Source organism: Vicia villosa, linkage group LG7 (assembly GCF_029867415.1).
Source record: "Vicia villosa cultivar HV-30 ecotype Madison, WI linkage group LG7, Vvil1.0, whole genome shotgun sequence".
In the NCBI taxonomy this organism is placed as follows: Eukaryota; Viridiplantae; Streptophyta; class Magnoliopsida; order Fabales; family Fabaceae; genus Vicia; species Vicia villosa.
In genome coordinates, this window is record NC_081186.1 from 445790 (window position 1) to 463748 (window position 17959).

A 17959-nucleotide genomic window follows, 5' to 3' on the forward strand; every position below is an offset into this window, starting at 1 on the left:
TGGCGATTTGTGAGCTTGGAGGAGCGGAATATTTCACCATAAAGTCATATTTGCCACATGGCTCTCCTAGCGTGTCCCATACTTCTTTAGGTGGATTTGGATACTGCTGAGTGCTGTGATTTGTGAGACTTTTGTCATTCTCAAATTGATCACCCCATCCAGTTGGGGTAATATCTTCCATAGCAATAAAAGAACTCTGCGGTGCGGTATATTGATAATTATATCCGCCGCTTGGATCTCCCAAAGTATCCCACATTCCCATGGAAATGGGTGGAATTTCATCTGGATAGGGTTGAATGATATGGTTCAAGAACACTCCATCGTCTTCAATAGCGTTTACTCCTTGGCTGATGAAATGTGACGTTAATCCTTCAGGGCGAGGACTTTGATCTTTCTTTTGATTTCCACTATCATAGCCCAGGACTAGCTTGTCGGGCTTGTAAGGTATATCGAGAAGCTGTCCCCATACTGTGCAATCACCTTTTTCGATCACAGCTTTGGCATCTTTGAGAGAAGCCATAGTTGTAGTTGGAGTAGCAGAAATATGCTTGGTGGTAGAGACATCTGGAGAGACCACCTCGAAAGATTGGCAGGGAGTTTCGATGAATTCGTCATCCAGCTCAACATATTTGGAATTGCTCAGGTGACTAACCACATATTCCTCTTCGCCATAAACTGTGACAATCTTTCCTTTTACTGGATACTTCAACTTCTGATGCAGGGTAGAAGTTACAGCATTTGCCCCATGTATCCAAGGGCGTCCAAGTAAACAGGAATATGCTGGGTGAATTTCCATTACGTAAAAGATAGAATCAAAGATCTGAGAGCCTACTCTGATTGGGATATTCACCTTTCCGTACACTGTTCTTGTTGACCCATCGAAGACTCTTACTACAACATCGCTTGGTTGTAACATAATTCCTTCGAAGTCAAGCTTTTTTAGTACTGTTTTTGGTAACACGTTCAAAGAAGAACCGTTATCTACCAGCACATGTGATAGAGTGGTGCCATTACATTCAATGGAGATATGTAGGGCTTTGTTGTGATTTTTTCCAGCAGGGGTTAGATCAACATCAGAGAAACCGAGGCCATTGTTCACGGTTAGATTGGCAACACAATTTTCAAATTGATCGACTGAAATCTCTTGAGGCACATGCGCAGCTTTCAGAAACTTCATCAGAGCTTTGGCATGAGCTTCTGAATACTTTAGCAGAGACAGCATTGAGATTTTTGAAGCAGTGTGCCCCAGTTGTTCGACAATATTGTAATCACTCTTACAGATGATTTTCAATATTTCCTCCATTTCTTGCTTTGATGGATCCTCAGCAGTGACCTCCACCGGTATTTGAACTGGCTCAACTTGTGGCTCTTTGCCTCGGGCGTTGTCATCTTGATTAGGAACTGGGATCTGGACTGGACCAGCAGCAACATTTGGAGAAATTTCTGGTGAAAAGATCCTTCCACTTCTCGTGATCTTGCTGGTACCCACAATATTATCCACAGTTGGAGCAGTTAACTTCATGGCCTCTTCAGTCAAGGTATCTTGTTTAACTCCATGGACATAAACATTATTGTCGTAACCCCACGGGACAACTTTGTCTGAGGAGTATGGAAATGGAGTTGGACTAGCAATGATTACTGATGCCACTTTGAGTGTAGCGGAAATTTTGAAAGGAGCCTTGGCAGAGATTTTGAATGGTAAGCTGGAGATCACTGAGACATCCTCTATTCTCATCCCGTTTGCAAAGACTTCGCATAACACATCCATAGAAGGGAGCCTCTCAAACATAATGATACGACGATCCATCCACTTTTGAATTCCCATTCTCAGATTTTCACAACCGTTGGGCGAGTAGGTGCAATAAAAGCAATCAGGGTCACAACCTGGAAAGTAACCAGCTTGGATTAGCTTTCCTTTGACTTCGAGGAGCGGAGTTGACAATTCGTTCACATCATAGATGTAAACAGTGTCCAGGATAGCATTAACAGTTTTGTCATGCTTTGGCATAGGTGCCGTGATGACATTTAGAGTTTCTGGAGGATCGAACTCAATTTCCCCAGCATCTATCATGTCTTGTATTTTATTTTTCAGGGCCCAACAGTGATCTACGTCATGTCCTGGACAGTTGGAGTGATACGCACATGTTGCATCGGGACGATAACTCGGAGAGGAAGTGTTGACATTTTTTGGAGGATCTTTTAATGTGATCAAATCTGCTTTTAGCAAATGCTGCAATGCCTGAGAGATTGGCATGTTGATTCTGGTGAAATTTCTTCTTGGCGCATCTGGTCGACGCGTATATTTTGGCTGTTGATCTTTTTGAGGCGCAGATGCGGAGATCAGAACTGCCCCTACAGATTGGTGATGCTCATTCTTGCGACCTTTCTGAATTTGCATTGTATTGACCTCATTTCTCCCACTGATGGGCCTTTTTGTAGTACCAGAGGAGGAGCCTATTTGAATTTTTCCATTTTGAATGCCACTTTCGACACGTTCTCCAGTCAATGTCAGGTCAGTGAAACCTGATGATGAGCTTCCCAGCAAATGACTATAGAAAGGGCCAGTTAAAGTGCCCATGAACATGTCGACCAGCTCGCGATCAGATAAGGGTGGTTGAACCCTTCCAGCCATATCTCTCCATTTTTGTGCATATCCTTTGAAACTTTCTTTTGGTGCCATGGACATGCCCCTTAGTTGAGTACGGGTTGGTGCAAGATCAGCATTGTATTGGTACTGTTTGTAAAAAGCAGCTGCTAAATCTTCCCAGGTATGGACTTTGGTACTTTCCAGCTAGTAGTACCACTCGAGTTGTGTACCCGACAGACTTTCTTGGAAGAAGTGAATCCACAATTTGTTATCTGTTGTGTGAAGTTGTATCTTCCTTACATAGGACCTCAGATGTAGTTTTGGGCAAGAAACTCCATCATATTTTGCAAAGATAGGAACTTTGAACTTTGGAGGGATAACAACATCAGAGATGAGTCCCAGATCATTGAAATCTAAGCCAGGTATTTTTTGTATCTCCATAGCTTTCATGCGTTCTTCCAACTGCTGATACTTGTCATCATCCTGTTCGTCTCCAGAATGATAATCTTCTTCATTAGAAGAGAGAGAGGGTTTGGCAGAATCCTGGTTGCTGTGATTGTCTCCTTGTTCACCATCACCGACTATTTCAGGGATCGGTGGCTTTTTGAACTTTTTGGCTGGGATTTTGATCTTTCTTTTCAGTTGGCTCAAGCCTACAGATCCTTTAGGCTTCTTTTTCTTCTTGATCATCAGGGCTTTCAGTTCTTGTTGCCCCTTTGCCAGTTCCAGAATTGCCACTTGAACTTGGGCGTTCTGTGCTTCGAGATTCTTGATGCTTGTTTCAGATTCCATCTCTTCTGACTGAAATAAACAGCGAGGAGATGAGAAATCCGTCATGTGAACCTGTTATGCAATGTGTATGAATGAATGAAATGTATATGCAATGTATATGCAATGTTTATGAATGAAATGTATATGCAATGTTTTCAAGGATCTTAGAGTTTAGATTTGTTAAAACAAAGGAGAAACAAACATTAGTTAAACAATTTATTTCTTTTTTTTTCTTTTTCTTTTCTTTTTTCTTTGCCTCATTCGGGCTTACAAAACAGAAATAAATAAAGAAAATGAATGATCCCTCAGGTCTCCCATGGACGCTTTCTCTTTACACCCAGGAATGTGTTGATCTGCTGTTCTTCTTGGAGTTGTCCGGTGAGCTCCAATAATCTTCTCTCATAGTCTTGACAGTGTGCTTGGAAGGTGTCTCTTTCCTCCTTTAGTTGTACCCAAGATTTCTGCAATTCCTCCAGGTCAGTTGGCATATCCGGATGTAGAATAACTTGAGGTTCGTCTCCTTCGACTTCTGGCTCGATAGTCACAGGTAGGATAGCGGGATATGGCATGATGAGTTTCTGAGCATGAGCCCGCACCCATCTGAGGTAAGGTTCCATAGGAATAGAATTCCATTGCCCCAAAGTTTTGCTTTCTATTCTGTAGACACTGCCCCATGCATGTATGAACCTTCGTCGGTGTCTATGGGAATCATCCTCGTAATCAAACACAATTCCACGGATAATCATGTCATGAGGACCGTTTCTCCATGCATATCCAAATTGGCGTAAAGCTAAAGAGGGATTGTAAGTGATGCCTCCCCTGATGCCAAGTAGTGGCACATTAGGGTACTCCCCACAATGATCAATGATAGTAATGTCTCTTTGAAAGAAGTTGTTCCACCGAATATCTGAATGAGACAAAGACATAATCCTGCGAGACCATTGCATTCTTTGTTCATTTCTCAACACTGATCGGGGAAGATGAAATGTAAACCACCTAGCCAGTAGTGGTATACAGCACATAAGAGTTCCTCGTTTCTTCATGGTACGAGTGTGTAGAGAATGTAGAATGTCTCCCAGCAATGTTGGTACCGGGTTACGGGTTAGGAAAAGGTTGATGATGTGTACACTTATGAACTAGTCGGGATTAGGGAATAAAACCAAACCATAGATCAAAGAACTGGAACAGGACCCGTATCATGTCTTCTTCAAATTTTGAGGTAACTAAATGGAATAGGTGACCATGCCTTTCGGTGAATTGAACATTCCTGGGGAATTCTGATACTAAGTTTTCAGTTCAGATGGCATCGTTGAGATGTTGATTCGGATGTAATCTCTGGTGGCGGGAGCCATTACCTGCAATAACAAAACAAAGGTAAACTCTTTGATCCTTGAAATGATTAGTGAGAAAATGATATGCTTATGATGCTTATGATGTCAAACATGTGGCACACACAAACAAATCAAACAATAGCCTTAGGTTTAAAGGCTTGCATGAAGCTGATAGGTGATACCCTCCCCACTGAAGTTGAGTTGGTTAAAACCTGTCCTAGAATAGTATTCGGGTTCTATGATCCTTGGAGGTAACATCTCAACATGGTGCTCGTACGACCGATCAAAATATTCCTCGAGGATAACTAACTTCGATCAATTTCAAATCTAGCCACTTAATAGGCCACAAGTCAAGTTCAACTAAAAGGTTCTAAGACAAATTAGTGTTTAATGACATTTCGGAAGCCTAATATACTCCTTGATCGTTTTCAAGGGACATCAGTATAAACCAAAGTATCGCACTAACGGTGACTACCAGATCAACCGTATCGGTACATGCCGTACAGTTTCCTTGGTTTATTGTCACATACTTAAGGTATCTCGAGATTCGGGTTAGAATCTTTCACACAAGCAAAATACCCAAACAAACTTTGAAAAATAGAGCAATCAAGTCAAGCAATTGAAAACATCGGAGTGATCTATTCTCTAAAGGTAACCCCTTTTTGAAAACATTTTGTTTTTAGAAAGTATCCCCAGCAGAGTCGCCAGTTCTGTCGCCCTCGGTTTTTTGGCCATACCTCTCGCGGAGAGATACACGAACTGACTCTTTTTTGTTTCTGCTTTTGTATTTGAAAATCAGAGAGTCGCCACCGACCTTTTATTTTATCCAATTAAGGAAAGGTTTATAAAAGAAACAGAAAAAAGACCTTTAAGAAATTTTGGGTAAGGGGGTAGGTTATACAAAGGGAAGGTGTTAGCACCCTTTGTATCCATGGTTATCCATGGGCTCTTTAATTTGCTTAGCTCACTTGTTTTCAATTGCTTTAAAATGCTCGTATGTGGTTTCAAATACCTTTGTAAATTGACTTTGTAATGATCCTTGTGCGGATGTATATAAAGTGTTTTTATCTTTCAAAAGATGTTTTTGAAAAAAGAACGTTAACTTCGTAATGATCCTTGTTTGGATATATGCAAAGTCTTGTCTTTTTGAAAGTTTTATTTTGAAAAACAATGATATATGAGAGATTTGTTTGTTTTGATTTGAGCAAGCAAATTAGGAGGTCTACCCTGAGTTATAAGGTCTTTATCCTATTTCCTTTAAAAATCTATCCTTTCACCGGATATAAACAAAGGTTCGATTTTGTACTTGAAATAATAGATTTTGACTTTGATTTTGAAAAGAATGAGAAAGGGATTACCCTAAGAGGTGCAAATGTGATTGTGTTTAGATTCAGATATTTTATCTTTGAAGTTAGTGATCTAACGATTCAATTTTATCTTTGGCATACACGCAGTTTATATGTGCTGGAATTTAAAATGCGGAAATGTAAAATGCGGAAAGTAAATCTACGCTTTTACATCGATTGTGCAGGAAATGTAAACTACGCTATTTACATGAATTTGACAACCTATACATTTATCTAGGAATTTAAATTGCAAGAAAATAAAAGAAATGTTTTTGGATTTTTTGATGGTTGATTTTAATTAGAATTAATGCATGATTAATTTAATTAAAATGAGAAAAAGATGGAAATAAAATTTAAACCTAAAAATTAAGTTTAAAATATGTTCAAAATGCTTATCAATTAATTTTAAAACAAAACTATTTTTTTTTTGGAATTTTTGAAATAGATTTTGAAATTATTAAGTTAAATAATACATATAATTATACAAATAATTACACAAATAATTAAAACTTAAAAAGAAAATTATCCTAAATATGTACAAAATTAGCCTATAATATATAAACAATATTTAATATAAAGAACAATTTTTTTTATGATTTTTGATTGGTTGAAAATAATTAAAAGATAAATATATGCATATTATCTAATTAATTATACAAAATATTTAAATTATGAAGAAAAATAAAATATTTTTATATCAAAAAATAAAATATTATTTTAGAAACTTAAAAATATTTTTTATGTATTTTTTGGATTTTTAAAACTATTTTTAATTAATTTAACAAAGAAATTAAAATAAAAAGAGAAAAATAGAAAGTAAAATAATCAGGTGTGTTATGCTGTTGGGTCCATGGTATGGACCACTTGTCTGGTGCGTTGGATGAAAAATTGAGATGATCCAAGGGCTCAGATCGTGAGGGAACATGATATGATGGTGGGGGACATGCGCTGAATTCAAGGAGAATTCAAACTTTCTGACTGGGACCCACAAGTGCACGCGTGGATGGGGAGACTAGTTGACCGGCCAATGATAAGAAGCCACGCGAGCGGAGGGAAGAGTCAGCTTTGACTGACGAACCACGCTTGGACGCGTGGTCGTCTTCAACCTCCGTCTTCTTCATTTTTTTCACATAGATAGCGGCGGTTTTAAACCCCCTCTATTTTTACGATAAAAAACACCACTTTTTGGTAGCTTCACAAACCTGCAAGAACAAACGTTAGGAAGAGTAACAAGTGACCCAGATCCCCTAATTAGGATGCTCTGAGTCCAAATATGGTATTAGTTTCACTGTTTGAGCGCTGTAGTCATGGGTTCGATGGAGTTTAAGTTTGAACATGCATGAGCACTTGTTAATGGCATGGGATGATTCTCACGTGGGAGCTAACATGTTAGGGCCCATATCTACCTTATGGGACCTCATGAACTCATTAGAATGATTAGATTACATTGATATTGATTAAATGTATGAAAACAAAAATTAATTATGTATGAAAGTGAAGAGTACTATACACGTGTTATAACTCTTATAGGACCATATTATGAGTTCATTCTTACTCTATGCCACCTTAGGAGATGATTGAAAGTGATTGTTTGTATTGATAATGATTGGAATATGGAAATTGAAAATTACAAAGTTATGGAATTTTGAGAGAATTTTGGTGAGTTTTCTTGCTATGCCTTGGCTATAATTTCGTGTGTGTCTTGTTGTTGAAGTATTCAGCTTCATTTATAGGCCAAGAGGTGCTTAGAAACTAAGCCAAGAAGAATTGATTGCCTTTGTTGAATTCTTGATTTTTAAATACTAAAAACCTTTGAATTGTTGACCAAGTCTTGCTCCTCTTCACTTCTCTTGCCTTGTACTTCAATCTTCTGCAGAAAATTAAAGATTCTTTGATGACTCATGCTTAGAGACTAAGCTATGCATTATCCTTCCATTTTCCATTTTCATTTAATCTTAAAATAGGATAAAATTAAACCAAAAATGAATAAAAATGGTGTGGGCTTTTTCTTGGTCGTGGGAGGCCCATTATATCATGGTAAACATGTTTGAACTATGAAAACTTGGTCCCATTTGGAAAAAATACATTTTTGAGCAATGTTGGTTTTATGCATTTTCCCAAAATTTAGCCAACTTCAACAAGGTGTAAATCCCTCAATTTTTTTCATATGAAGGAAATCTTGGAAACCTAAAAGATTCCTCTAACCAATGTCTTTGGTCTCATGTCAAAATGATTTTTGATGCTCCTTGTGTATCCTTTTGAAAAAAGTGTCTTTTTGTTGACTTTGAAAATGACCTGTAATGTCTTGGTTCATATTTTTCAAATGGTGAACCTAATGACCATGGGACCAATTGCATTTGAAAGATAATTGAATTTCCTTCAAAATGAGCTTTGGTTTGAATTTTTTGGATAAAGTATGAGAGAGTTATGACCAGTCAAAGTTCAGTTGACTTTTTAGGAGAAAACCCTAATTTTGAATCTTAGGGTTTTGTTGATTTTTGATCTTTCCTTGATGAATTATGATCATCCAATGATCAAATGATGAATCCTTTGACAAAATATGGATGTTGACAAAAAATTTCATTTTTGACTGTCTGTTGACTTTTTTGGTCAAACGGGTCGTCTATTGACTGTTTGAGCTGCTGACGGTGCGTCTGAGTGAATTGAAGTCTGAAAATTTGTATGATGGTACTTTGAGATATATGGAGGTCCATGAAATCCATTTGAGGTCTCAAAAACTTGTTTCTCCTGAAAAAACAATAAACCCTAATTAGGGACTGTTTGTGTAGGAGACAGTTAAGCGTACCTGATTTTTGTGCAGTGCTGAGTCTCTGCTAATCATGTGATATTAAGAAGACTTCTAGGACAAAAATCTTGGAATTTTGAATTGCAAAAGATTGATTTGATTGATGGTACAAAACACTGAGAATTGTACTGTCAGCAGTTTGACTGTCAACTGACTGTTCAGGTATTAATGTAGCAGTTAGAGTGAAAAATCAACAGTCAAAGTTAATTTTCTTTTTTTTGTTTTTGTTTTATGTGAAAGATGAAAGTTTATTTACATGACTTGTTAAAAAACACACACATAATAAATAACTAATATTTACTGTACGCGAGCAAAATTATCGATAATAACCCTGAAAATCATTTAATGCACAAAAAAATAAATATTTGACTGGCAGAAAACACACAAAATATTATTTGGATAATTAAGCAACATTATGACAAATAGTACAACATTTAATACTGACAGTACAAATATTACATACTATAATGAACAGTACGACGAGTAAACGGTACATTTAAGAAAATAGGAGATACGGCAAACTTTAAGAATGACGATTAATAACCCATGCTACAAACAATAACATGTAGATGATTGGGAGTGTCAACATCCCAGGTCCACATTTTTCCGGGCTATGTAGACAGAAGAAAGACATGATTACCACCACAACGGTGATGACCATAAGAAAACACGTTTCTATCCGCTTCGCCATTTTTGCCGGGGGAAGAAGAGAGAATGAATATGAAGTAGAAATTTGAGCAATGATTTAGAATTTGATTTGAGATTTTATGGAAAAAATGAGAGGTATTTATAGAATGAAAAGAAGGATAGAGACGTTGGGGAATGAAGTGATTCGTACAAAAGGAAAATTTGAGTGGAAGTAAGATTTGAAAGAAAGTGTATGATAGTGTTGGGAAAAAGAGATGTATAGAATAAAGTTAGGATTTGATTTTTGAAAAAAGAGATTTGAAGAGATTTGGAAAATAATGGAATATAGTACAAAAGTTAGTGGGAAACAAAAATTAGTAATAATTTACTTATTTACCAGTACAGTCTGAATCCCGGACTCTGTGCCTGCAAAAGATTTAATTCTGTACCAACTGCGTCAGTACTATTTATCTGTAAATAAATATCAAATAAATAGCGTGTGTGAAGTAATAAACAGTAACTGGCATTTGCGTATGAATAAATTCAACAGCGAGCCAAAATACTGTATAAGAAAAATTCTAAAAACTAAGTATTTCATATGTCAGGATATTTATGAAATAAAAATCCGTGATTATATGAAACTCCTAATTTTTAGATTGGAGTTTTCTTGAAAAAAGATGCGGGCAAATTTTGGGGTATAACAAAAAACATATTTCGAAAGATAAAACACTTTGTATACATCCGCACAAGGATCATTACAAAGCCAATTTACAAAGGTATTTTAAAACCACATACAAGCATTTCAAGGCAAGACAAATGATTCAAAACAAGTGAGCTAAGCAATTAAGAGCCCATGGATAACCATGGATACAAAGGGGTGCTAATACCTTCCCTTTGTATAACCTACCCCCGAACCCAAAATCTCTTAAAGGTCTTTTTCTGTTTCTTTTATAAACCTTTCCTTAATTGGAAAAAATAAAAGTCGGTGGCGACTCTCTGATTTTCAAAACTCAAAAACAAAAGAAGAGTCAGTTCGTTTATCTCTCACGAGGGATAGAAAAAACCGAGGGCGACAGAACTGGCAACTCTGCTGGGGATTTCAAAAACAAACTGTTTTCAAAAAGGGGTTACCTTAGAGTTTAGATCATTTCGATGTTTTCAATTGCTTGTCTTGATTGTTCTATTTTTCAAAGATTTGTTCGGGTATTTACTTGTGTGAAAGATTCTAACTCGAATCTCGAGATACCTTAAGTATGTGACAATAGACCAAGGAAACTGTACGGCATGTACCGATACGGTTGATCTGGTAGTCACCGTTAGTGCGGCACTTTGGTTTGTACTGATATCCCTTGAAAACGATCAAGGAGTATGTTAGGCTTCCGAAATGTCATCAAACACTAATTTGTCTTAGAACCTTTAGTTGAACTTGACTTGTGGCCTATTAAGTGACTGGCTTTGAAATTGATTGAAGTTAGTTATCCTCGAGGAATATTTTGATCGGCCGTCTGAGCGCCGTATTGAGATGTTGTCTCCAAGGATCATAGAACCCGAATACTAATTTAGGACAGGTTTTAACCAACTCAACTTCAGTGGGGAGGGTATCACCTATCAAACTTTATGCATGCCTTTAAACCTAAGGCTGTTGTTTGATTTGTTTGTGTGTGCCACATGTTTGACATCATGACATCATAAGCATCATAAACATATCATTTTCTCACTAATCATTTCAAGGATCGAAGAGTTTACCTTTGTTCTGTTGTTGCAGGTAATGGCTCCCACTACCAGAGATTATATCCGGATCAACATTTCAACAGTACCATCTGAACTTAAGGACTTAATATCAGAATTTCCCAGAAATGCTCAATTCACCGAAAAGCACGGTCACCTACTCCATTTGGTTACCTCAAAATTTGAAGAAGACATGATACGGGTCCTGTTCCAGTTCTTTGATCCCGAACATCATTGTTTTACATTTCCTGACTACCAATTAGTACCCACTTTGGAAGAGTTCTCTGAACTGATTGGGTTACCTGTTCGAGATCAATTACCTTTCACTGGTTTAGAAAAGATTTCAAAACCTGAAATCATTGCTGCTACCTTACACTTGCGAAAGTCAGAAATCGAGTCCAATTGGGAAGCAAAGAGTGGAGTCAAGTGTTTGCTTGCTAAGTTCTTAATGGAAAAGGCTCGATTACTACTAAAAAACAGAAGTTACCTAGCTTTTGAGGAAGTTGTGGCTCTTTTGATCTATGGGTTGGTTTTATTCCCTAATCCCGACCAGTTCATAAGTGTGCACATTATCAACATTTTCTTAACCCGTAATCCGGTACCTACATTGCTGGGAGACATACTACATTCTCTATACACTCGTACCACGAAGAAACGAGGAACTCTTATGTGCTGTGTACCATTACTGGCTAGATGGTTTACATTATACTTTCCCCGATCAGTGTTGAGAAACGAACAAAGGATGCAATGGTCTCGCAGGATTATGTCTTTGTCTCATTCAGATATCTGGTGGAACAATTTCTTTCAAAGAGACATTACTATCATTGACCATTGTGGGGAGTACCCTAATGTGCCACTCCTTGGCATCAAGGGAGGCATCACTTACAACCCCTCTTTAGCTTTGCGCCAATTTGGATATGCACGAAGAAACGGTCCTCATGACATGATTATCCGTGGCATTGTGTTCGACTACGAAGATGATTCCCAAAGACATCGACGAAGGTTTATACATGCGTGGGGCAGCGTCTATAAAGTAGAAAGCAAAACTTTAGGACAATGGAACTCTATTCCTATGGAGCCTTACCTCAAATGGGTGCGTGCTCGTGCTCAGAAGTTCATTATGCCATATCCCGCTATTCTACCTGTGACTATTGAATCAGAAATCGAAGGGGATGAACTGTAAGTTATTCTACATCCGGACATGCCAACTGACCTAGAAGAACTGCAGAAATCTTGGGCTCAACTAAGAGAAGAAAGAGACACCTTCAAAGCACACTGTCAAGACTATGAGAGGAAAGTGTTGGAGCTCACCAGACAACTCCAGGAAGAACAACAGATCAACACATTCCTGGGTGCAAAGAGAAAGCGTCCATGGGAGGCTTGAGGAATCCTTTATTTTCTTTATTTTGTTTTGTAAGCCCGAAAGAGGCAAAGAAAAGAAAAAAAGTGAAAAAAGAAATAAATTGTTTGACTAGTAAATGTTTGTTTCCTTTTTTTAAACAAATCTAAATTCCAGGATCCTTGAAAACATTGCATATGCATTTCATTCATAAACATTACATAACAGGTTCACATAACAGGTTTCTCATCTCCTCGCTGTTTATTTCAGTAAGAAGGGATGGATTCCGAAACAAGCGTCAAGAATCTCGAAGCACATAACGCCCAAGTTCAGATAGCAATTATGGAGCTAGCAAAGGGGCAACAAGAACTAAAAGCCCTGATAATCAAGAAGAAAAAGAAGCCCAAAGGATCTGTAGGCTTAAGTCACCTGATAAGGAAGGTTAAAATCCCAGTCAAAAGGCCCAAAAAGGCACCGATCCCTGAAATAGTCAGTGAAGGTGAAGGTGACAATCACAGCAACCAGGGTTCTGCCAAACCCTCTCTCTCTTCTAACGAAGAAGATTATCATTCCGAAGACGAACAGGGTGATGACAAATACCAGCAGTTGGAAGAACGCATGAAAGCAATGGAGATACAAAAAATACCTGGTTTAGACTTCAAAGATCTAGGACTCGTCTCAGATATTGTTATTCCTCCAAAGTTCAAAGTTCTTGTCTTTGCAAAGTATGATGGAGTTTCTTGCCCAAAACTACATCTGAGGTCCTATGTAAGGAAGATACTACCCCATACAGCAGATAACAAATTGTGGATTCATTTCTTCCAAGAAAGTCTGGCGGGTACACAACTCGAGTGGTACTACCAACTGGAAAGTACAAAAGTTCATACCTGGGAAGATTTGGCTGCTGCTTTCTACAAACAGTATTGTCGCACGCTCGCGAAATGAACAGCAGAGTCACCACCAATATATTTATCCCAAAGAGGGAAAGGAATATCAGAAAACCTGGAATAAGGAAAGGATAAGAAAAAGGTCTTTCGACCAGAGATAGGGTACGGGAGTCGGTTACGCAAGGGGAAGGTACTAGCACCCCTCGCGCCCATCGTACTCGATGGTATCCACCTATGTTTGTTTCTATCTAAAGGGTGTATAAATCTAAGGCTTAATTACTAAGGGAATGCATGCAAATGAAAGAAAAGAAACACGGGGAAAATAATGTCTATAAATAGTTGTGCTCGCTCAGGCCCCGCGACCTAATGCCTACGTATCCTTTTCAGGAATCAGAGCGCCGTAGTTCGGCTCTTTAGTTTTTGTTTGTTTTGTGTTTTTTAGTGAACAACGTTACATTCGCACTCCGCTGCTCGACCTCTGGAGTCTTAAGCTGGGAATGGAGCGGAAATAACGTGTCCGATTAGAAGAAAGAGTGCCTTGAAGGCAGGAGAAAGAATGCCTCTGAGGCAAGAGATGAAGAAGAGATTTTGAGCGTTTCGAGGAAATCCCTTAAGCAAGGGAAACTCGAGTTACTCTTTGATTTGTGTTTTTTAGAAGTTGGGAATTTACGCCTGAATGAAACCCTTAAGCAAGGGAGCCCCAAGCACTCGAACATCCCTTAAGCAAGGGAAGTTACAAGCTTCCATTCCCTTTTTATTAGTCAAAGTATTTATTAGTCATTTTTTATGAGTTTTCTTGGTACTTTTTTATGGGAAATTTATTCAAGTATTTTTAGATGTTTTAAGTGTTGAAAAGGAAAAGAACTAGCCTAGAAACTAGCCTAAGTATGAAAGGGATTTCTACCTAATGTTGTCATGGTTTCTACCTATGGTTAGGAGAAAGAGATACATGAAAATTAAGGCACAATTAGAAGTCAAGATTGAGAATGATATAATGGTGCAAAATTTACACACAAGCATGAAGCATCAAACCAAAAATATAGTACAAATTGAATTAAAAAAATACTACTATTTTTTATTGGTTTTTATGAAGAAAATTTGATTAGAAATTTAAAAGAAATTTAGACTAAACTAATATCTCTTTTTTATGTTACTTTTATATGTCAAAAAGTGAATTAAAGTCTAAAAATGATTAGTGGAAAAATTAGTAATTCGTCACTTAAAAGAATTTGGTACAAAAACTAATTAAAATTAAAATTGCTAATTGGAATAAAAGAACACAGGGGTGCAAAATTAATACTGGATTGTGGGAAAAGCTGTTATGCGTAGGCCTGGCCCAAGGGGCCTTTTTTATTTCAGATTGCCAAAAAGAGATTTCGTGGGCCACAGGGTGGTGCCAAAAGCGTGGCCCAAAGTTATGTTTTTTTTTTTTTTTTTTGCAGATTTTCCTTTCACTAAAAAAACGGGCCAGGGGGAGGTGTATACATCACTTGTGGCCCATAGATTCATTGCATTTGATCCACCCTTATGTTCATTCAGATTATTGGTTTACTGGTACTCAGAAAAAAGAGAAAACAATTAATCAAAAAAAAAGAAAGAATAAGGTTAGGGTTCACCTCGAGCAACGTTCCCAATTCCACCTCTTTCTTTCTCTCTTCGCGAAAGCGAATGGCAGAAGTCTCCTCAACCTAGCGGTGGCGAATCCTCCCGTTCTGATCAAACAACGATGCTACCGTGGAAAAAGTTTCCCTCAACCTCCGATTTGGCTTCCGTTTCCGCTTCGCGTGAGCTTCGATACGATGGCGACCGGGATACTCTCAGAAAGATCGAAGGATGAAGAATTGCGGCGAGGAATTTGATGAAGACGATGATAACAGAAGAAGATTCACTCAGGTATGCTTTGGTTTTTTCCTTTATGCTCTTTGAATCGTCTTCTTCTTCCGCTCTGATTCTGAAATTTTTATCGTTGTTCTGAGGTGTTGTTGTAATGAAGACGGTGATGACGATTATGCGGGTTGAGTTTGAGGCTGAAGAATGACGGAATTCTGGAGAATGAATGGTGGCTGAGAGAACGTTTGAAGGTGATTGTGTAGCTGAATGGAGATGCGAAGAGAAGATGAAGGTTGAGATTGGATATTGAAGGAGATGGAAGAAGCTTCGATGACTGAGGATTAAAGGTTGCTGATGGTTGGTGAGATGATGAAGGAGCAGAGATGTGAAGAAGATGGTTGAGGTCGAAGTAGTGAAACGATGGAGGTGAATGAAGCTGAATGGTGAGGAGTGTGTGGGAGATGGAAATGGAGATTTTGAGGCTCTACCCTTCTTCTTTCAAAGTCTGCAAGCGAGACAATGATGAAGACTGATAGTGCTTTTTTTTCTGGTCCCCCCTGTAGGTGGGTGAAGCTGACTATTTATAGGAGCAATCATTGGGTGATCATTAGGAATCCTTAGATGTGGGACTTGGCACTATAGCTTGCAAGGTATTTTTCAGTTTCTTGAATGTGGGACTTGCATTTGATTTCTGATTTTTCCTGGTTTTCTGTTAGAAAATGAGACTGAAAGTTTTAGTGGCTGCTAGTTGTTTTTTCTGGTTTATTGATAGAATGTGCAGGTTTATGAGTTAGAGTTGTTAATTTAGGGACTGAATGTGAACTGGTTGTGTGTTATTGAATTGATGCTGAGTGAATGGGTGCTGCAGGTTATATGATGCTTTCAAAAGTGATGGTTGCAGTAGGTCTTTGGCATGCTATGTACGAAATGGTTTGATGTTTTGAACCACACTTGCAGATTGCATGAATCATGATGGAAGAATGTTGGTAACTTGCAGTGTTCGGGCTTGTGGTGCTAGCTGCAGTATTACTTGATGCAGTACCAAATGATTGAGCTCCAGCCTGCTGTACTGATGTAGCCGCTGTAGCACTCTGAGATACTGAAGACTGCCAAGCTTGATCAGCCGGAGGCGCAAGCATTTGAAGTAGATTCTGGTGTTAGAGCAACGCATTAGCATTGTCTTGTTGCTGGCCATAAGATTGTGTGAAGAACGTGAAGGCAAACGGATGATTGTGAAGTCTGGTGGTCCCACTTGCAAGTAGTTTCTTGTATAATTTTATTCTTGTGCAATAAGAGTGGAATGTAATAAATAATAGTAATGCTCAGTTAGATGAATATACTTTATGAATAATATTTACACATGGCAGACTTGAATTTTGTAAAGAAAACTTTCTTCTGAATTCCAATTCATAAGTGTGATCCTTCAATTTTTCTTCAAAGCACAAGGTGGTCAAAGATGATCTTAATGGAAGGATCAATCTTTTAATGTTATCTTTAATAGGAAGTCAAGGCTTTTGTCGAACCCTCGTGGCCTTATCAATAATCCAAGATACCGTCTTCGCCTAAAACTCTTGCGTGGGCCCTTGATTTGATTCAAAACTCATGTCTCGTGTCTTAGTTATGGCTTATGTCAAAGGGTCTTGATGCCAAAGTGATTCTCCTTGAGGAAATCTCTTGTTGATGAAACTTAAAGATATGAGCACTTTTTCATAAATATATTGGTGGGACTCAAGAAACTCAAGTAGTGAATACTTCAAATAGTCCTTTGATTGATGATAAGGAATCCCATAGTAGTAGAGAAATCCTATTTGACTCCAGATACCTGATCCCAATTCCAAAACCATTATTTAATGAATGTATGATGTGTTAATGGCCTAATGGAAGCATGCATATGAATGCAATATTTAAGCCAGTTAGAACAAAAATCAGATGGGCAAATTTTGGGGTGCAACAGCTGCCCCTATTTAATCGTCTTAAACCTGAAAGCGAGATTGGCGTTAGCCTTTCGAGCATTCAAGGTAGAAGATGATTAAATATCAAGTGAAACCTGAAAATTTGCCTTATGAGAGATGGGATCCAATGGGGGAAGATGATGTCAAATCCACTGAGGAAAACTGCGTCAATTCTGGATTGAACGAAGTAACCCTGGGTTAGGAATGAAGTAGAATTCAACTCTGGGTTGGATAAGGGGTAAACATCAATTCTGGATCGAGAAGGGAAACAAGAACAGCAACTCTGGGTTGAAGATAAGATATGAATATCAACTCTGGGTTGAAGATAAGGTATGGATATCAACTCTGGGTTGAGAAGAAAATAAAGAAAGAAAACCGTCAACTCTGGGTTGAGGAAAAAAATCAGGAAAGAAGACCGTCAACTCTGGGTTGAGTAGAAGGGGTAAAAGATAACTATCGACTCTGGGTTGAATGGGAAAAGAAATAAGACAACCATCAACTCTGGGTTGAGTGGGAAAAAGATAAGCATCAACTCTGGGTTGAATAAAAGACAAACATCAACTCTGGGTTGAATAAAAGGTGACCGTCAACTCTGAGTGAGTGGGAAAAGGTAAGGATCAACTCTGGGTCGATTAAAAGACAAACATCAACTCTGGGTTGAATGAAAGGCGACCGTCAACTCTGGGTGAGTGGGAAAGAAACAAGACAACCATCAACTCTGGGTTGAGTGGGAAAAAGATAAGCATCAACTCTGA